The 22,622-nt window shown below is 35.4% G+C and overlaps 1 protein-coding gene across 3 annotated transcripts in view; it reads right to left on the bottom strand.

Moving 5' to 3' along the window:
• LOC127867090 (uncharacterized) overlaps positions 1-12,873 on the bottom strand; it is a 165,930-nt gene extending 153,057 nt beyond the window's left edge. The window contains exons 1-2 of one of the 3 annotated variants that reach the window (XM_052408065.1): positions 12,778-12,873; positions 391-525 (exon numbers count right to left, since the gene is read on the bottom strand). The gene's annotated coding sequence lies outside the window, so the exon portion shown is untranslated. Of the gene's footprint in view, positions 1-390; positions 526-5,744; positions 7,820-9,829; positions 9,863-12,777 lie in introns of those variants that run through there. The other 2 variants (XM_052408064.1, XM_052408066.1) reach the window with 2 other exon arrangements.
• Between the last annotated feature and the right edge of the window lie 9,749 nt (positions 12,874-22,622).

The following is a 22,622-nucleotide window of genomic DNA, read 5'->3' on the forward strand; positions in this document are numbered from 1 at the left end:
CCTGGGCGAGCAAAATGAATAGTTTTCCAAAAGAAAAATTCGTTTAACGGCCTCTTATATATCCCAATCTTTCAAATAAAAGGAAGTAAAATGGAAGTAAATATAGAATTTTATTTTACTGATATTGTAACATACACTGCATGGTGTGTTCGATGCCACGAACTAAACTAGTAGTAAAATAATACACTTGATGAAGTGGGCACATTTATTGCTACTTTTATGCGCTTACCTCATGCAATGGACCAACATATTACAGTAGTTAATGGAGTTGTCGTTAATGTATTTTCCTTTTACTTATCTGCGTTAATGTACAACATTAAGTTTAAGTCATTATATATTGAACAAAAGTATCATTATGATTACTCAATACAATGACAGATAATATAATACCGTGCCCTTGACCGATCAGTAAGGTTGTTCTTCGGCGCGGAATGTTTGAAAACTGCAGTAACGCACGCGACTTGTGTTGATATGGCATGTGGACCGCCACGTAGCTAGTTTAATCAAGAGTTTTTAGATGTCGTCCTGCAAAATAATAAGAATATTCTTTACGCAATTGAAAAAAAGAACATTTCAAAAGAGCATCTGTAACACTTTATATGTTATACTTTAAAGTATAAATGTACATTCTTCAATTTATAAAATTAGTTCAATGCTTCATTTTGAAACAACTTAGAAACTATATAACACTCTTCAAAATTTGAGTTTGCTGAACGAAAAGGACGTTATCTGAACAATGACATGCGTGAATAAATATTAGCAGTTTGCTATCGGTTAAATGCCGAATGGATTTAAGTAAACTTTTAACATGTACTGAGAACATAACATCAAAACTGTTATATATTTTTGTTGCTTTTGAATGTATTTAGGAAGTTGTTTAATAATCTCATTATTTTCGCCGATGCCATTTTTACGTTGAACATTTGCCATTGACATTTATATGTTAATGTCGCAATTACCGTAACAGAAATACACCTTTTTAAGGCTCAGTGTGCTTGAGCCTCAAGTGAAAGTTAAAACACGACACATGCAGACGCCTCACGAAACTTGGATTCAAACATTTAAACTGTTAACTTTAATAATTGGAAGTTAGTCCAGTAGTTAATTCAACGATATTTTTCAATGAAAACTGAATCATGGCGTATGGTAGCCGCGCAGGAACACCTGTTGACCAACAGTATTCACGAACAGAACGCGATGCACTGAGTTTTTATATCAACACGTTCATCTGCACCTGTTCGGGTTGAAGTTTATATGATCACAATTCATATTCCTATAATCGATGTTCAACCGCATTTAAGAAATAAAAAATTGCCGACTTAATATTAGGCGATTAAAATTGAAAGCATACATCTTCACAGTGAAATATCACCCGGAGATTTTCGATTGCTGCTCACGACACCTAATGAAAGCAAACAACACAATGGTTTTACTAATGATAACTTTAATTTCCAGGCAATATCGGCAGATTCAATGACACTAGCATAAATAACCGCGACCGCGACCAGAGATGAGATAAAACGGTTGGTCACTTATTCCATATAAAAAAATACGTGGCATACACAATCAATGAAAAAGAATAATAAAATCGAACATCGGAAATAAAGATTACTGAATTAATGCATTGTTTATAATAAATTTAATTAATCGAAAATACCTTCAAAATATGACCGAATTGATCCGTAATAATATATTAGTTAAGCAGTGTCATTTATCTGAAAGTAATGAATTGTTTTATCTGCAATTCTTATTCTTCAATCCGTGAACTTCGCTACCAGGAATTTTCATTCCGCAACCCGTAAACTTGCCGATTTAATATGATATTTTATGTAATATGTATTTAACTTGTTATTATTAAAATTAAATGTTTTTTTATATTCTTTTTTGGTGCTTACCTGCTTGCAAACATAGGGCTCCAGACCGAAGTGATGTTGTGATGGTAAGTACGGTCTCCTAATATTATTAAAAAAAAACGTTCTAAGTAATGCATCCATCCGGCTATAATAGTAATGCGTCGCGCTCTGTGAAAACCGATTGTTATACATGTGAGTAAAGCGTCGCACCATAAGTCCGCACAGTCTGTTCAGCGACGACACTTTCCGCTTGTATTGTAATTTTAGTTTTAAGTAAGTATCTTACATGTATTAGCGACAATCATGTTTAGGTGATGATCTATGTGCTTTCTTGTAAGAGACCTCCTTTAATTTACAAATTATATAAAAGCGGAAAGTTTCTTCACTGATTAGCCTGTGGGGTTTACTCAGGCAAATCCAGGATAGCACTTTACGCACATGCAATAAGCCCAGTTTTCTCAGAACGCGGCACATATGCAAACGGAAGTGTGTTATATTCTATTAACCTGAGCCTTATATTGTTGGCATTTTTTTCTGATCTCTTCAGAATAAACAAATGTACGATACCACTTAATGTAATCTTTATATGTCATTATTCAAAAAAGTATATTTCATGATCTGCAAAAGTAAACCATGTTTAAATCCTCATTGAATATCAATGTCGACACTATCCGCCGTTACTAAAGAGACTTCCTGTCATCCTAAAGCACATTAAAGGCGGACAGTTTCGTCACTGACTAGCCTGTGCGAACTCATAGGCTAATGTGAGACGACACTTAACGCACATGAATTAAGCCCAGTTTTCACAAAGCGATGATTGAGTTATCGCACGGTTTTTAATTCCTGATATTTAAGACACAACCTACATTCGATTAAGTCAACCTTGAAAACACGTTGCATATATGCTACTTGTTATTAGCAATTCAACACGGATAATCGGATATTATCTATGACCAATTTTGAGGACTAAATGAGCCTCGCTCTGGAAAAACTTAATGTATATGTGTAAATATTCGTCCCGTAGTAGCCTATGCAGCCCGCACAGGTTAATCAGGGACGCCACTGTCCGACTTTATTGATTGTTTTGTTTAAACGAAGTCGCTTCTAAACGAACATTCAGTTTAAAAGGAAAGTTTCGTACCATATAAGCCTGTACGAACTGCGCATGCACATGCATTAAGCCGGGTTTCCCTAAAACGAGGCCCATATATTATATAGTGCAAAACAAAGAAAGATAAGCGCCAAAAGTCTGTCAAATCCGGTGGGAAGGACCAATTGTACGGCCTGGCAGTCAGACGGATACGTACCGTATATAATGCCTCCCGCTGTGTAGGGGCATAAACATTCAAAATAAGCTGTGCTCTGGGAAAACGGGACTTAATAAATGTGCGAGAAGTGTTGTCGAAGATTGCCCTGTGCATTCAGGTGAAATTGCACATGAAACAGACTTAATTTAAACAAAAAATACCATTAACGCGGAAAGTGACACTTTACAAACATGCATTAAGCCCCGTTTTCCCAGAACGCGACCCATATCAAGAGCAGTTCACAACTATGTAGTGTACGGGGCACGTTCATTCCAGTTAGAAGATCACCGAAACACATCGAAACACATCGTACCTACTGTTGCTATCACCACTTTCGAATTCACGTTTCTAACGGATCCCATCGCTCAATACTCCCTCCAACCCCCGTTAACAATATTTATAATAAAATGTGTTATGTAATAGGTGTTTGTAAGCTATTTAAGTGTTATGCATAAACCTTTGTTTATTGCATACAGTGTCTTTATATACTATGTAACACACACGTGATTGGGTTTTTATTATTTTAATAAAATGAGTCATTATTGTTCACGTATGCGTAGTAATTAAACACCTCATGGTTTACTCATACGCATAAAAGTCCGTTTTTATTGACCGATAGACAGCAATATATCGGAAGGCAAATGCAAACATCTCTGTCAATATCCTTCGTCACATGTTTACTACTACCACTGAATGTGTATCCGAGTAGAAGCACGTACGGTGAACGAACGCTTCATCGAAGGTTCAAATAACAATAACTACACTACGTACTAATTTGTGTCCGCATTCTGCCGCGGTCGTGTTACGTTACTCATATACAAATTGCAACCTTTTGACGCAGGTTTAACAGGAATTGAAGCTGATATTTATCAATCACCGAAAGTCCTGTGGTGGTGTTTATTCTTTCATAATTTGTGTATAGACTTATTCGAAGTGTTTTTTATTTAAATGACGTACACATAATAAATTGCAAACACTCAAAAAGCGCTTGTCTTTGAACCATAGTCACATACATCCGTTGCAATTACCTTGGGTGGTCTGCATTTATACTTAATAATTAACAATTGGCTCCAATTTTAAACAAAAGCCTGGGCTGATAAAACTAATCGGGCCGCGCTCTAGGAAACGGGGTAAATTGCATGTGCGTAGTGTCGTACCAGATTAGCCTGTGCAATCCACGCAGGTGTTTCAGGGTCAAGTATTTCGGCCAAACATGAAGTTTCTTTTTATAGGCACTACGTTGAAACGAAAAAATCATTAAAGCGGAAAATGGCGTGCCTGAAAAGGCTGTGCGGACTGGTATTACAACCTTAATCAAGTCCACCACTCGACTACTATCACGCACATGTTAATATTCTGAATTGAACACCAGAAATGAAAAGTATATTCCTTCAATGATATTCGATAATTAGTTAATGGTCGCTGAAATATTTACTGGCTGAAGCGATCGTGTCGTTGCTTACGGTCGACAAGACGCTGCAACTATATATATAACGTTATATTGTCAATCCATAGTTAGGTAAATTATATTGCTTATCCCGAGGTGTTCTATTTTAGTGTTAACGTTAAATTTATGTCTATGTCAGATCTGATGAAATTTTACTGGCTTCATTGATACAAATACAGGGGTTCAGTTCATACTGAAACAGTGTACAATATATTGCACATACAAGTATTTGAAGTTAATTAAACCTTAAAATTATAACATTAAGAAAACATGACTTTAACATTGCAAGCAAATATGTTTGTTTAGAAATAATTTCATATTTTAAACCTATTTATTTTAGTTCGATTGCATTTAAAATGATTTCTTCTTGTTTGAAACGCTCTCGGGTCCGTTTCCTGTGCCTGACGCCAGTACTTGGTGTTTTGGGGGGAACGCTTCCACATGAGGATTGAACCAAACACCGAACCAAAGCAGGTCGCAAGGCGACCAAAATATCCATGGCACCACGGTGACCTTGACAATAGTTTATATCGTCCGCGGAACATCTATCTTAGTGTTTGCAGATGAAGGAATGTGCTTACGCACCCGTATACAGATGACAATAACGTACGGACGTCACGTTATATATGTATACATGGGATTGTTAATGAAGTCGCTTCCAAATTTACCGACATTAACAAACATAATTAAGGAACTCAATAAAACAAATGTGTGTGCCAATTTAAAGTTATTCATACTCGCTGCGTTTTCCATGTCACGTAGATTTTTGACCGTCATACGTACATAAGAAACGTTGAATATTTTAAAATTAATAATTAAATTCCGCCAAACGATATTTGTCTGTTTATCGGTTACGAAAATATTTTAATTGGTAATATTTGCATATTATGATACATTTCGCCTTCCGGTTATCTACAAAAATATTATCATCTGTGCGTGTGAACAAGCAATCACGATAAAGTTCTATATAATCGTGCGAATGTTGATTAGCTCATACTATCATTTTTTGTGGTCACCAATTTGTGTATGTCTCTCAGTCGGTTGGCCTGTATCTCTGAGAATGTATTTGAATTTCTTATGTTCAGTATAAACTATCGATAAGAAAAACTATTTAACAAGCAAATGTCAATCATTTACCTTAATGATTGATCAAAGTTTCTGATACCCCTTGTTTTTCGACGATCTTCTGACACAAATAAGGCCTTCCTAATAAACAAACATGTACCGTGATTAGCCCAAATAATATACTAGAAAATAGTGTATACAATTCGAAAAATAATTGCAATTTAATATCAATGTATATAAAGGTATACGCTTGTCAATAACTGGTCAACTTGATAAAAGTGACTTGCCTCTCTTTGTCTTTACGGATTATTATTTTAAATATATATTAAATTCAGATTGTTTAAAATCAGTATGTACTAATGCCTTATTTTTCAGAATAAATAGCCACACACTGATTTAGTATTCAAGAGTTTCGCTTGTGTATTTATAAATATTCTTTAAAATGGAAATTTTATATATATTTAGTTTTTTTTAGGAACAACTGGCACTTTAGCGTGTTTTTTTGAGAAATGAGAAATACGAGCCTTTGGTTATTACGGCAATCACCAACGTGTAACGCTTAAACAATCTTCTGTAAGTTATCGTTTAACAAAATCCGTGTAGTCTATTTATTTTATAGTGATAAAAAAACATAGCTGTGGAGGAGGATAAAAACGTATTTGTCCCAACGTCAACTAGTAAGACAAAACCAAAATAACCCATGTTTTGATACATTATAATTATAGTTTCGATATGAAATACATATTTTTTGTTTAAGGCGAGCGTTTAATTTATTTCTACGAATGAAAGTTATATTAATAGAAAACATTACTAATATTTAATAAACTGCGTAAATCTTACCACTAGTTCCCTTGCCAACACTGTGTTTAAACTTCTACAGATAGCTTCCTAAACTTCAGAGTTGATTCAATAATACAACAAACAAATTAATGCCTGAATAAATAGCAGTGATTCACGCGTCTCCACATTATTAACAAATCATTTAAACCAATACTTCAAGTATAATACCCAATGCTTCAATTCAAAATATACCAATACACAATCTATTGAAATAAACCTGAATGGTCTGATGATTTCTATTGATATATTCGGTATTTGAAGGCGCAGGCATTCAATTGAATGGATTGTAATAAAATAGTGTCAGGTTTAAACGATTAAAACTCAACTCCGTCAGGTACATACTTATTATGAAAATGGGCAGAGTTAATATGTGCTATCGGTTAAGTGTCTTAACACTGAACAGTATTGGGACGGCGTCTCCAATGTAATTATTGCCTACTTGCATAATTCAAAATTATTCCATCCAACTAGTTCAACACTCTATGATGACATTTAAGTTTTTGCCACGTAGCTTGTGTCAACAAAGTGTTGATGTAACGGTACTTCTTCAACTCTAGATGTTCTGAAAAATGAGATTCTGCTTTGAGAAAGGGAGTTTAATGCGTGTGCGTAAATTGTCGTCCCATATTTATTTAGCATAAGCAGTCCGCGCAGGCTAATAAGAGACGAAACTTTCCGCTGTTATTTTTTTGTTTACTTTAAAGAAAGTTTTTTCATATCGAAACTCCAGGTAAGGCTGAAAGTGTCGTCCTTGGTTGTGCGGACTGCACAGGCTAATCTGTTACGACATTTTACGCACATGAATTAAACACCCTGTTAACAGAGCAAGGCTAAATTGTTTAAAAAAACACCTTTTACGTTTTTTTCTCCTGCATCGCAAATGTATCCAGACACTAGGATACCATACCCCACAAATATTACTCAACCCAGCCTATTCTCAAAGAAACGATACACGCCTCGGTTCTAGTAATCAGGTCTTTAGTGACAGAGATTTTCTCGGTTTCTTCGTTCTTCGTTAAGTAAGCGGAAACTGACAACATAACAAACACTAGGCACCCGTTGTAAGTCGGATACAGAGGTACCAACACGCTGGTGCTCGAAATGTACTCTCTGTTTGTACTCCCTGAAAGATAACATAACAACTTTAAGTAAAATATGAGCCGCGCTCTGTGAAAACGGGGCTTAATTCATACGCATGTCTTCACAGCTTAACTTTTGCAAACCGAACAGGCTATTAGGAAAGACACATTCCGCTTTTATAGAATTGTTTGTTAAAGAGGGTCTGATCTGCACAAAATTAAATGTAAGCGGAAATTATAATCGCTGGTTAGCCTGTGCACATTTCACGCGCTAATACGGGACGACACTTAATACAAATGTATTGTGTTGCGCATATTGAGCCTAGTCCGCTACGCAGTCTAAGAAAAGCTGAGTACACACACTTTTTAGGGACTACGTGAGCCTCGTTCTGGGAAAACTGTGTTTAATGCATGCCGCTTAAGTATCAGCTGGGACGATACTTTCCGCCTCAACTGGATATGTTTTATAACAGACCTCCTTTAAACGAAACATTGCGTAAAAGCGTATAGTTTCGTCTCTGATCAGCCAGTTCAGACTGCACATGCTTATATGGGAAAACACTTTCCGCACATGCATCTATTACAGTTATACACATCGCGTCTAAATAAGAGTTAGTTTATACTAATCGTATCCAACTTGCGGTCTTGCCTACGCAAACTCGAGTGTCCCCAACGCACAACAAAATACCAAATACACATAATTTTGAACTTTTGAAGCGGATATTCTGACATTTGTCCCCATTTCTTGCGAGTCGGCAGTGGGTCAAATGTAAACGATTACTTGGACATAAAAAGGGTACTGGAATAGGAACTTCGGTATATACCGGTACTCTGAAATACACATAACTGTGATGCCCACATGAAACATATTGTAACACAGGCAATTCACAAGTACATTAAAAAGGGCTTGCTATCACAAATAACGTTCAATTGTGAAAGTTTGAGCATAATTCGCTGCGCTTTTTTAAGAGAGGTTGACTACATTTTGGGGTCTATTTATTTTATAGTTGAGAAAGAATAAGATGACAATGGCATTGTGGATACGTCCGATTCAAACTTATCATTATTAACGAATTAGGCTGTCATGTGGTTCATGAGATAATTTTTAAAGACCAACATACATTATTTGTTTATCTGGACAATGGCGCTTCACAAAGAAATTGATTAGATTGTCATAACCACAAATGTGGTTTATAACTTGTTCAAGTTTATGTTCAAATACCTATATGTACGACAATAATCCATATAAGCAGTTAATATATATATGTATGTATCCATGTAATACCTTTAGCTCGCATGTAGTCACATAAACTTGACAAGCGAGACATGCGGATTTTTATCAAATTTAAAAGTGTTTGATTATATGTATTCCAAAGTAATCGTGTAAATGAACCAGTTTGTCTGGAGACACTTAACTTCTAATAGCGGTAGAGTTCGGCGTTGTTTTCGTACAGATACGAGACCTTCCATACGGGACCCGTGTTTATCATTGTTTGGTTAAAATACCCTGTGGACTTGATAGTGTAGAGTAAATCAACATTATAAACTCAACCGAACTACGTAGAAAGACCATTTAGAGACATTTCTACTTGAGGCAATATTATAAATTAATTATATGATTGGAATTCAAAGCATAATACAATCGGACATCGGAAATAAAGATTACTGAATTAATGCATTGTTTATAATAAATTTAATTAATCGAAAAAAACCTTAAACATATGACCGAATTGTTCCATAATAATATATTAGTTAAGCAGTGTCATTTATCTGAAAGTAATGAATTGTTTTATCTGGAATTTTTATTCTTCAATCCGTGAATTACGCTACCAGGAATTTTCATTCCGCAACCCATAAACTTGCGACTTCATATGATATTTTATGAAATATATATTTAACTTGTTAATACACATTCGCCAACCGTTTTGCCGGAATTCATACCGAATTTGACAAGTACCATGGCTATTGATAAGTAAAATATGTAACTTCCATTGCAGGGCAAAACATTTAACATGGAACAGTGATTTTTTTCCAATTTGCAAAGCTCTCACTTTTGAGTATAACTAATACTTTTAAGTATGTTAATATTTATTTAAACTTGCGCTTTTGTAAACAAGAAAACTAAACTGTAGAGAGTATAACGTAATTATAAATAGCTGACGTTCCTTTAGCCCTCTGATATCAGGTCATTTTGTTAATATTGAACATAATACTTAATATAATCTGGATACGCCTTACCGATTTCGGTTGATTACAGCACAATATATTCAGTCAAATCTTTGAATTCGTCAATTTAGCATTTAGAAAGAAGATGAAGTTTTAACGTTATCATAAACGTACTGGATCAACATTTGAAATAAAGACACGCCGTCATGAACACAAACTTTGTTTGGAACGCATGCTATCATTCGGAAAAAGAAAAACGCGAATTACAAAAGGAAAATGAATGAGATTGAGGATCTTGGAAGAAAAAATACGAGAGATTGTTGGAAACACTTTAGAACAAAAACAAAAAATAAATCTGGAAATATACCTTTAGATGCTTTTCGCGACTTTTTTAAGAACTTAGGAGGAAATGTTTTTAATTGTGAAAATGACGAATCTGAGTTTTTTAATGAACATAATAATTTTGATTTGCCGATTAACGTTTATCCGGAGCTAGATAGACCTATCTCTGTCAACCATCTGTTTATAAATATTTGAATTTGTTAAAACGGAGGATAAAATGGAACTTATTAATCTGTCACTGTTTGTCTAAGACGCGCTATCTATACGATCAAGACTGATAAATGATATGTCATAATATATTCATCTCCTATATACTTATAATGTATGTAATATATTAACAACTGCATTTGTAACAATCTTATTTTCAAAACCACGAATTTTGCTTTCTGTGGTTTTTGTGTGTTTCTAACATATTTTTCTGCTTTTTTATTTTGTGTATAAAATCACGTGACAATATATATGTGGGATTGTATATATAAAGACGATGTACTTTGTATATGTCTTGAATAAAAATATGTCTGTCTGTCTGTCTAATAAAACAAACACATCTTCGTCACTCAGACTGCAATCCGCCATGCATTCTGAACGATGACATCAGTCATTTATATTACTCAAACAAAAATGTCAAACCCGTGAGGGGAATCCCTTTGAAGTAAGAGACGGTTATTTTTAGAAATGCATATTCATGTCAGAAATTAAAAAATATGGGCTTCGTTTCCTCTCACCATCGCATTAATGTATTACAGTTTACAAAGCTATTGCAATATTTATAATCCGAGAACAAACACAATAAATATAGACTTTAATTACACCAAACATTTCTATATTCTTTTACAGTTAAGGTTCATGGGGGGGATAAATTTCATTAAAACTTCTCTTTGGTTTTTCTTCATCGAATTTGGTACAATATGGTCAAACTATATATCATTTTAAAGCTAAAGACGGATAGAATAACATAAACACATTTTTGACATTCAATATGTGTGTGCTTTATTCATATTTTGGTTTAAAACCAATACATTTTTACACTAATTTACAAAATCTCAATCTAAAGTTAGGAAGGATATGCACTACCTTAAGTTGAATAAATGCAAAGCTATATACATATACAAGGTCGAGTTAGCAACATTTCACAGAAAATAATTGTCATAAAACAACAAATGAGTTTTTATTCAACTGCCTTTTTTGGATAAATATCCTAAACAAAGTTCTAAAAATAACTAGAACGTAACTACTTTTTAAAAATCCAGGTACGGTGGATAATAACAGTCACAATTATATTTCAAAGGCTTAACAATTTTGTTATTTACCTCTCAACCAAATTGCAAATTTTACACCATCTCAAATTGAAATACATTGCAGACGACATATAAAATTGTAAAAGAATAAAGAAATTGGCAAAACTATTGATTTTATAGTTCGATTCCTTCTACCCATTTTAAAAGCGTGGCCATCGCTGTGATCCGTAGAAAAACGTGAAAAACAAATCGGTCGAAACCACGTGCAGTGGTGAGAAAACCGGGTATGTGTATACACATACCTAAGAAAACACATGTACTTATTTTGACAATTGTGTTGTACTAGTAAAACAACTATTAACATTAATCAGCAAGAGATCGCACTAAATAACAGAAATGACCACGCAGAGATATCATCACTTACCCTATTGCAAATATTTTCCAGCTGAAAATTGTCCCCCATACGTCTTTTTTAGTTTATTTGTTTTTTTTTCTGTAGCCGAAGTGCATCTTACAGAATATCCATTCCAACTTCCGTTGTTTTCACTTTCGTTATTAAAAACTCCGTTTAAAAGAATTATTTCTACTTTTAGATTGTTAAAGCGATGTATTATTATATATTATTGATAGAATTGTATACCGTGATGAATTGAACGGAGTTATGTATCGATCTTTCTGTCAGTCTGTAAGCGTACTATTTTATGCGCAATAATATAAGTACAGTGATTCGACAACGATTGTAAACATTGGTGAAATGCTTCTTACATAGTTATTCTTTTGAGTGTTTATGAGGTCTGATCGTGCAGTTTGCAAACATCAAAGGAAAGATTACAATCCAATGCATTTGTCATCGTCAACCGTTTGGAATGTCAATTAAGCGATGAGTGAGTTTTTAGCATGTTTCTTTCTATTTTATTAATTTAAAAATGGCTGCCCCCATGGTGATGAAATGACATTTGTTCGAGTTTTGATATTTTTAGATATGTAAACTTTTTTTACTATTTAAGCGTAACTTGCCCTCGTCAATTTCGATATTATTCACTAGTTATATAATTTTCCGCCGAAATACGTGGAATAAACATGATTCAGATTTTTGAAAATAATGTATATTTTAGTGTTAAAATCGCTTTGTAGTTTGATTCATTTTGTGGATGTTATGATACGTTGATGTACAAAATTGGTAGCAGTTTGAAGGAAAAACATCCTTTCAAGCATATATGTATACATTTTCAATGTGGCACTCTTCCTTTAGTCAAATTTGAGTTCAATGCTAGGGGTCCCACATTTTTCAAAATGAAGCCTCTACATGAACTTTAAAGAAGTCACTTTCGATTTCAAACTTTGAACAATTAGGTTAAAAGCGAAATACGTTTAGTAATACATAACCTTCGCGTTTCACGTAGGATTCGTATGCGTAATGAATTAATAATAAATCCTTACCATAAAGAACATACTTCGAAAACAATAGTTAATTATAACATAATATTTAGTTCGAATAAACTAAACACTTCGTTATAAGACGAACATCTCCAAGTGGTTACTTCCCCTCGATAACAGAAAGGTTAGACACCACTAACACAGTCTTTTAACGTGTCTACCTCCGTGTAATCTCAGCCGTAATAGACACCACGTTCCGATAATTGATTCGAATATTTCGATTTTAAAACTAATGTTAATAGTATTTATTTATTAAATATAGTAACTTGTCCGTGTTTTACTGTAAACTATGTTTTAAACGTTAACGTTTGAAAAGAAAAATGCACACACATGTGCATAGTATATAAAACGCTCCATACCGAAAATCATTCGAAACTTGAGGGAAATTATAACGTGTAAATGCAATGGCTACCGTTTACCTGTTTGGGGGTTGTAACTTCGACCAAGTGTTTGATTAAATTTCACGATATCATTTCTCAAAGGTTCAATATTTCAATCGTCATATGAAAGGTTGGTGTGAATTAAGCTTGATGTCGTTCAAGAAAGGCCGTAATCATTTTAACAAACTGCATCTTGTATCGATCTAGTCACCGATATGAAATTAGTTTTATTTGTAAATCGGGGCTCTTTCTATAGTAATTTAGAGCAGACAATTTTATAATATTCAAGCGCGTGGTTATTTCTATAGTGTTGTGACGTAGGGCTATTTCAACTGTATTGTATTGCTGTGGTATTTCGATAAAATTGAAGCGCGCTGTTCTTTCTGTTGTATTGTAGCTTGGGGTTCTTTCTGCAGTATTGTAGAGTGGAACTCCTTCTATATTATTTTAAGTAGCGGCTCGTTCTGTAGTAGTGAAAGGTGCGGCTCTTTCTGCGGGTTTGTTCTATAATATTGTATGATATTGTTGTTCTATAATATTGTTACACATGACTATTTGTGCAGTATTAAGTACTGTACCCTTTCTGCAGTATGTAGCGCGGGCTTTTTCCACAATATTGTATCGCGGGGCTCTATCTGTAGTATTGTAGCGCGGGACTCTTTCAATAGTATTGCAGCGCGGGTGTTTTTATAAATAATTGTAGCGCGGTACTATATCTTTAGTATTGTACTATATCTATAGTATTGTCGCTCGGTGCCCTTTCCATAGTATTTTACAGCGGGATTATTTCTATTATATTTAACCACGGGGCACTTTCTATAATAGTTAAATGCGGTATTATTTGCATAGTATTTTACCGCGGGGTAAGTTCTAAAGTAATTTAGCGTAGGGCTCTTTCTATAGTGTCCTAGTGTGGGACTCATTCTTCAGTATTTTAGCGCGAGGCTTGTTCTATAGTATTGTGGCAAGGGGGACTATTAAAGCGCGGGACTCTTTCTATAATTTGTAGCGCGAAACTTTGTCTATTTTATATCGCGGGACTGGCTCGATCGTATTGTAGCTCGATGCTTTTTGAATAGCCATGTAGACTATTTCTATCAAATTGAAGCGCGTCGATCTTTCTATAATATTATTAAGTGCGGGCTTTTTGTTAAGTATTGTAGCGCGGGGTATGTTCTAAAGTATTGTAGCGGATGGCTCATTCTTCAGTATTTTAGCGCAGGACTCTTACTAAAGTATTTTAGCGCTGGATTCTCTCTGTAGTACTGTAGCGTTTAGGTTCTTTCTTCATAAAGTATTGCAGCTTGGAGCTTTATCTATAGTATTGTAGCCCAAAGCTTAACATTGTAGCGCGGGTTGCTTTCTATAGAATTGTAGTACGTGATTGTTTATATAGCATTGAAGTATGAAACGTTTGCTACAGTATAGTCGCGCGGAATTATTGCCATAGAAGAGTAGCGCGGGGCTTTTTATATAGTACTATATAGCGCGAGATATCTTCTTTAGCATTGTGGCGGGATTCTCAATTTAGTTTTTTAGCGCTGGGGTCTTTATGAAGTTTTGTATCTTGGGGCTCTGTCTGTATTTTTATAGCGCTGGGCTTTTTCTACAGTATTGTTACATGGAGCACTTTCTTCAGTACTGTAGCGAACGGCTCTTGCTATATTATTGTAGCGTGTTGCCCTTTCTGTAGTATTGCAGCGCGGGACTATATATTATGTAGTATTGTATCGCGGGGCTCTTTCTACAGTTTTTATCAAGGGGCTCTTTTTGTAATAATGTAGCGCGGGACCCTTTCTATAATATTGTAAAGGGAGGGCTCTTTTCAATAATATTGTAGCGCGGACCTCTCTATGTAGTATTTTAGCACGGGGATCTTTCTATATTATTGTATTGCGGGGCTTTGTCTATAATATTGTAGCGCGGTGCTCTTTCTGTTTTATTGTAAAGCGAGCCTCTTATATAATATTGTGGGGCCGAATTCTTCGTATACTATAGAAGTTTGAATAATATAGTAGCACGGGATTTGTTTCTTTATTGTTGTGAGGCGTAGATATTTTCATAGCATGTAGACGCCTTTCTCTTGATATAGTAGGATTGCGCTTGATTCTTTCTATGGTAGTGTTGCTTGGATCACCGTGTCCAAAATTGTAGCATGGGGCTCTGTATGTAATATTGTAGCTCGGGACTATGTCTTTAGTATTTAATCGCGGGCTCTTCTTTAGTATTGTAGATTGCAGCTCTTTCTGTAGTATTGTAGCGCGGGACTCTTTCTGTAGTATTTAATCGCGGGGCTCTTCTCTATTATTGTAGATTGCAGCTCTTTCTGTAGTATTGTAGCGCAGGACACTTTCTGTAGTATTGTAGCGCGGGAATAATTATGTAATATTGCAGGGCGGGCTCTTTCAATAATATTGTAGCGCTGATATATTTCTATAATATTGTATGGCGGGAAGCTTTCTATTATAATGTATAGCAAGCTTTGTTTCTTTAATATTGTTGCGCGAGGCCTGATATGTAGTGTTGTAACACGGGACTCTGTATGTAGTATTTAAGCGAGATAGTCGTAACGTACTCTTTTAGAGCTTGACTTTTCAATAGTAGGGTAACACGGGACTCTTTCTATAGTATTTAAGCGTGATAGTCGTTAAGTACTATTTTAGAGCTTGACTGTAGCGCGGGGCTCTTTATTGTATATTGCAGCCTTTGCAGCATTCAACTATTAAAGTAATATTGTAGCGCGGAATAGTTTCTGTAGTATTGTTGCATGTGGAACTTTGGACCTTTGGGAATTTCAGTAGTACTGTTTATCGTTGTAATGTAGCAATTGGCTTTTATGCAGGCCTTTCGCGTGGGATTATTGTTTAGCATTTTAGAACGGGGCTCTCTAAATTGTAGAGTAGCAGCTGAATCTTGGTTTATAGTGTTTAAATATCTCGGGTCTTTTTCTGAATCATCGCACATCGTAAAATAGACTTTAAATTGTTATCGTGTCTTTCTGAACATTTTGTGTTTGCAAGCTGACCGATGTAACTATTATCGTACGATTTGAATATAATTATTGTTCTTATGGTCTTAATAATAAAATGCATTATGGCAAGCACGCTTCAATAATTTATAATATAATTTATTTGAGATCAAGCCTTACACAATAATTTTAATCGTTTAATTACTACAAATTTGTTGTATTAAGGTAGTGCACCTCTAATGATTTCCCGCGTTTTATTTTACGATCATTGCCGATCTTCAATGATCGGTTATTTCCGAGAGATGAATTATATTTTTTTCAAACTTAACATTTTGATGTATATTTACGTAATTCCTTTATAATAAAGTATTTTCACAATAATTATTGACTTTGATCCAAATATCATCTGAAAAATACGAAAAAAATGTAAACGTGATTTCGCGATTATGACCTTCGAAACCGAAAGTGGGCGAATAAAACATGTTTTCGCGAGACTGCACGGAGATGTCACGGGACAAAAAAGGACGATTTTCGACTCGTTCAATGAGCCAACATGATTCAAAATACGTTAAACTTGACCATTGATATTCTTCTACCAGTGATAATGTACCTCAAAGTGTAAATGAGCCTTGGGAAATCGGGAGTAGACTTGTTGAATGGGACGTTCTTCTCTCAAATTTACAATTTTGTAAAGAATGTGGACTTGGACCGGTGCCATTAACAACGTTTACAATACAAGGAGAACTGCAGAAAGGTTTAAGTGGTTTCCTATATGTAAAATGCACAAATCATGACTGTGGTTATATCAATACAGCGGCATATGGCAAGACCTACTGTGAACCGTCTTCTCAGGGTCGAGCAGGAATGCCATGTTTTGTTGTCAACACGAAGCTTGGCTCTGGTAAACAGTTTTTCATATCGTAATAATACTCATAAATGAATCCATTTTAACCCTTTCAGTGCTGGAACCGGATTTTAAAGGCCTTTGCAAACAGTTTGGATCCAGATGAGACGCCACACAAAGTGGCGTCTCATCAGGATCCAAACGGTTTGCTATTTTGAGAATATTCTTTGAAAAAAATCGAAGAAAATGCTTAGTTTAGAAATTCAGCAGACGACATTTTAGCAGACGACAGAATGCAAAGGGTTGAAAAATGTTTCTGTATTGGCGTGTCATATGAAAAGAAGCCATTTGGGCGCCTTTTTTAAAGGATAAAATCACCTTCCCGGTAAATAACTTACTTACGACCACTTTCTTGGAAGTCTCTTAGTCTAACAAAGGCGCTAAATACTAGTAGTCCTAGTGCTGTCTATAAGGTTATATAGATAATTTTGAAGCCTCGCCCAGTTTCTTAATTACGTCCTCACATAGTGCGTTTTTATTTCAGAACTGAACTCATTGACAATGAATATTATTCCTTGCTCTTTACAGCAATGATTGACAGCCTAGGTGGTCCTAAACGGATAAACAACATGTTGGCAACGCTGAACCTGAAAACTATTTCGGAAACAAATTTGAAAAAAATGGAGAAAAGGGGCAGGGGACGTCATAGAGCAAGTATCGGCAGAATCAACACAGGCTGCAGCTGAAGAGGCATACCGGAATGAAATGGAGTATTTTCATTACCTGTACTTGTATAGTCATTACATAAAATAAAGATGAAATTAAGTTTTATTTAAAGATGGCAAGCTAAGCAACGTTTATAAATTAATTTATATAAGGTCATGTGAGTTTTGAACCTACTATCATGACTTTTATTAGTAGCCATCAAAATTAAGACTGTTTTACTATTGACGGCCATGCTGGTAAAACTTTATGTCAAGCCAGTGATGTTTTCTTCTTTATTCATGTATAATAACATGTGCATCATGATGTATATTATCAATCTTCAGGCTGGTAAAGTGAAAAAAATAATTTAGAATGCTCCAAGAAACTTTAAATGACATGTGTACTCTTAAGGGCCGTAGCCAATCAGGAGACATTGGAGGTGCAAGCTGGTATGACTGATTTGATAGAAGATCTTGGTGTGTGCCCCTTTCCAAACTCTTCACCAGCACTTAAGTAATACACTTTAAATTAAAATGTAGTGTTTATATAGTGTTTTATGTAATAACATATATTTTCCGCAGAAATAGCCTTTTAAAATGAGTTTCTTATATACTTATAACATGTATTTATTTTCAGCCAGCATATTAGCAAGCAGTAATGTTTGATTGTTTTACTAAATATTTTATTTATTTAATAAATAGACATACGCTGCAGGACATTCCTGAAGATGATGACTGGACTGATATTGAGGAGGATGAGGTTCATGATGCTACCAACAGAAACATTCCTGACACATATCCTAATATAGATAGCAGCAGGTAGAATTTCTTTGAAAATTGAATTTTGTTTCCTAACGCTCATATTTAAAGATCACATCAGGGAGTTGTTACAGCGACTGTCCTTACTTGAGTCTTTAAAAATTATGAGAAGCACGAGATACACTGTGCATTCATGTATTTTATGTGTGTTTGTTTATTCTTTGGTGTTTCATTGGGCGCAGTGTGTTACTTCAGTTACTTCTCTTACTCAAGTTCAAAATCTATAACGTTCAATAGGTAAATGTCTCCAGATGTTCAGAAGAGTAGATAGAAATTAATACGAGTAAAGTTGATAATTAATAATAATACAGGTTGTGTTTTGCTCCACTTAAGGTCAGTGAAGTGTAAATTTGTTATACATTTTAATGTTAAACAATTCTGTTGATAGAATAAATGTGTAAGAAGCCACAGTGGCCAAAACTCGGACACTGTACAGATTAAACTTGGTATTTATTACAGCTCAGTGAAATGTTGCCTGCATTATAACATGTACAAGTAAAATATTTTATTGATAGAACTCCAACAGACACAAGATTGCCTCCATCCCCCCCCATCTCACAAGCACAAGTTGCCGTCTTCAAAGCCAGACAGAAAGGCGAAAGTTCGACTTCTACCCAAGTACCCTTGACGTACAAGATGTGGAATGTCTGTTGCAGTCGACACAGCTTGGCAAAAAAAGGGATTCGACTCTTTGACCTGTAAGTACTATTACTTAACTTTGTTTGTATTGTCAGGGACCTCTGTGGCTTACGAAAGGTTGGTGGTTCTACCCGGTTGCCTGCTCGTGATAAATTCACTCCCATTCGTATGAATGAAAATATAATGAAGCGAGGCATGCTAATTGTATTCCTACAAATGATTCAATGCACAATTTGCAGCATCATGTGCACATTATTTGTATAACCTTTGAATCACATTACACAGAGGCATTCCAGTATTTTACATTTGTAAATGTGTTTGATTTTACAGCACACACGTTCTTTATGTCGACGGACAAGTCAGCTCGTCAAAAAAAGTGGTGAAAGCAATTGTCGGCCATAGATTGTGTGGCCTATGCAGCTGGTGGCGGCGAAAAAAGCCTGGGCAGAAAGTTCGCCCTCACAGGTGTGTCAGGAATCATACTGGCAGTGCTCGAGCAATGGAGGCCACTAGTGGTGTGAAAGGGGTGAAGGAATTGTCAGAACAGGGAACACCAGTGGAGTACCTGGAAGGGGATGGTGATAACACCCTGATTTCAAAATTAAAATCCGACCTAAATGTAACAATGAAAAAACGCTTTGACAAGAATCTTGTTGTTAAAAATTTCACCAAGAGTCTGTATAAACTTAAATCTGAAAAAGGTATGAAAATAAGCAAAGCCACAATTACTCATCTAGAAAAATGTCTGAAGTATGCCTTTTCTAAGAATAAAGGAGATGCAACAGGAATGGAGGAGAATTTGAAAGGAATTGTGCCACACCAGTTCGGTGACCCACAGCCTATGCCAAGCACGCTTTTGTGACTACAAAAGAAACCCAACAGAAAATACATCCACCGCAGTCTTCCCTACAATACTTCCCTTCGTGTTGACTCACTACGTGAGGGACTTCAAGATTTATTCAAGCCTTACATTACACATGCGCATCAGTACATTGATCTGGGGTCCAGTCAGCAGTGTGAACACGCTAATTAAGAGGTAAGTAGTTATTGATTTATTGAATGACTGACAAACCAGACACTCAGACTCATAGGTACACGCCCAAGTTCTAAAATTAATAACAAATAGTACTGCGGAATAAAATCATTACATATTATTATCATGTTAGTAAGCATAAGGTGTAAAACAAGGGAGTGTAGTAGTTGTCTAATATTAAATGCTACAAGTTAACGTGTCAAGTATTTTATAAAATTACATGTCACACTTTCAGGTCACACTGAGAGCACCCAAAAGCCACCACTATGGTAACTCGTGTAGTCTCGACTACCGTGTACATGCCACAGCAGCCTTTGTCAATGAAGGAAGACACTATATCTCCGAGGTACTTTGTTTTAGTTGGTTTTCAACATGTTGAAGTTCAGTTATTATTTTTATGGCCCCCTTCGAAGAACAATGGGTATTTTGTTTTGCACATGGCTGTCGGTCCGTCTGTCGGTCCGTCCACCAAATGGTTTACGGATGATAACTCAAGAAGAACGCTTCAGCCTAGGATCATGAAACTTCCTAGGCACATTTATCATGACTGGCAGATGACCCCCTATTGATTTTGAGGTCACTAGGTCAAAGATCACGGTCAAGGCCACGTTTGGGGGGGGGGGCATATGTCTCTGACTACGGAACACTTGTTACAGTGTATTATTATAGTTGGTTGATACAATTCGTTTTCACAGTTCATATAAAAAACAAGCATGTAATCCTCAATCTACTCTGGACACTCTGCAATGAGAGTTTGTATTGTCTTATTTGATTCAGTATTATATTATAAAGATATGGAGTAATTCCAGCTTGGCAAATGGTGTGTTAGCTATGTTTGGAGTATAAGATGTCATTAATCAAATAGTTTTATACAATTAATAATCAGGGTGAGCATCATAGCTTGAAAAATGTTGTTTTTATAATTTTATATGATTTCAGATTGCTGTTTATCCAGTTCTTGTTCAAAATATTGTTTCGTTTTACATGCCTGATGTCCAAGCTTTGAATGAGTAAGTAATAAATTTGTACTAGAGTTGAAAAGGACTCTCATATATATATATATATATATATATATATATATATTAAATACTACTTGAAATTCATTTATTATAAAATATCAATGAGCAGGATACGCAATAGGTCACCTACCACAGCGAACATCAAATTGTTTCATTAAAGTTTATACAAGACGATACATTTGTAAAGTAAATCAGTATTTCTTCAGAATGAAGAGTGTATAATTATCCAAATTGTGATATTTTCAATAACAGTAAACTTTTACAAACATGTAAGACAAAAATGAAATTGTGTACCTTTTAATTTAAGTGAAAAATATTTAAAAATAGGGTTACAAAAAGCTGGGTCTCTCTCCGGAGTGCATACAGTAACCCACGCAGACAAGTGCTTGAAGAGACGCAATGCTCAAGGGACGAAGGCTCGCGAACCATCTACAAAAAGAAAGCGACTTGAAAATAAGATAGACCCCACAACAAGTCAGGGCGTTAAAGAAGCATTGGAAAGGAGACATGTATCAGTCCGGTAAATACTGTTGTCTGTAATTTTGTGTTATTCGTTAATTATATGTGATGTTAGATAAAGCTTCTTAATCTTTATGTATCATATTTAGCGATTACAGGAGATTGAACAATTTGGGACTGTCGTATCGATCCAAGTAGAAATAAACTTAGCTGAGAATGTGTATCAATTACTTTACAATGATGCATATTTCTTCAGATTGTAAAGCACTTACTTCAAATTGTTTGTTGTGTTGGAGGCATTGGTCACGAGGAAAATGTTACACAGAAACCATTCCTGACCCTATACCAAAGGCAAATTTCAAACCTGTAAAGGTCAACGGGGAGCCAACAGTCATAACTTTTGACTTAGAAACAACTGGTCTGAGTAAGTTATTCTTTACAATTGCAACATTAGATTGTGTTAGGCACTGGATGATGTAGGTTTGACCCTCACACGGCGTTGACTTTTTCAAATGAGGAAGTCATCTAGCTGTCTTACCGGAACAGTGGTTTTACCAAAGTGTCCGCTTGTGATTAAATTTGATGGAGGTGACAAGAGGGGTCTTCCTCCGCAACAAACTGGAAAAAAGTGATCTTTAAATGATAAGTGTAGCGTTGAATCCAACAAAAAATAATAACTGTTTTGTACATCCCCAATGGACCTGGAGCTAGTGGGGTATTGTCTCATACATTTCTTATAGTTTTTTTTCAATACTATTTCCAGTTGAAGGAAGAGTGTTACCCCAGATAACACAGATTGCTGCCACGGAATTGAAGTCGGGGTCAGAGTTCCAAACATATATTAAACCTACTATTGAAATTGGTAGAGAAGCCTCCGATATTACAGGGATAGCCATGGTCAATGGCGAAATGACGGTTAATGGTGAAGTTGTGTGAAGTCAGTTCCAGTCAAATAGGCATTGAAGCAATTCATCACTGGGTAT

This window comes from Dreissena polymorpha, chromosome 2 (assembly GCF_020536995.1).
Source record: "Dreissena polymorpha isolate Duluth1 chromosome 2, UMN_Dpol_1.0, whole genome shotgun sequence".
In the NCBI taxonomy this organism is placed as follows: domain Eukaryota; kingdom Metazoa; phylum Mollusca; class Bivalvia; order Myida; family Dreissenidae; genus Dreissena; species Dreissena polymorpha.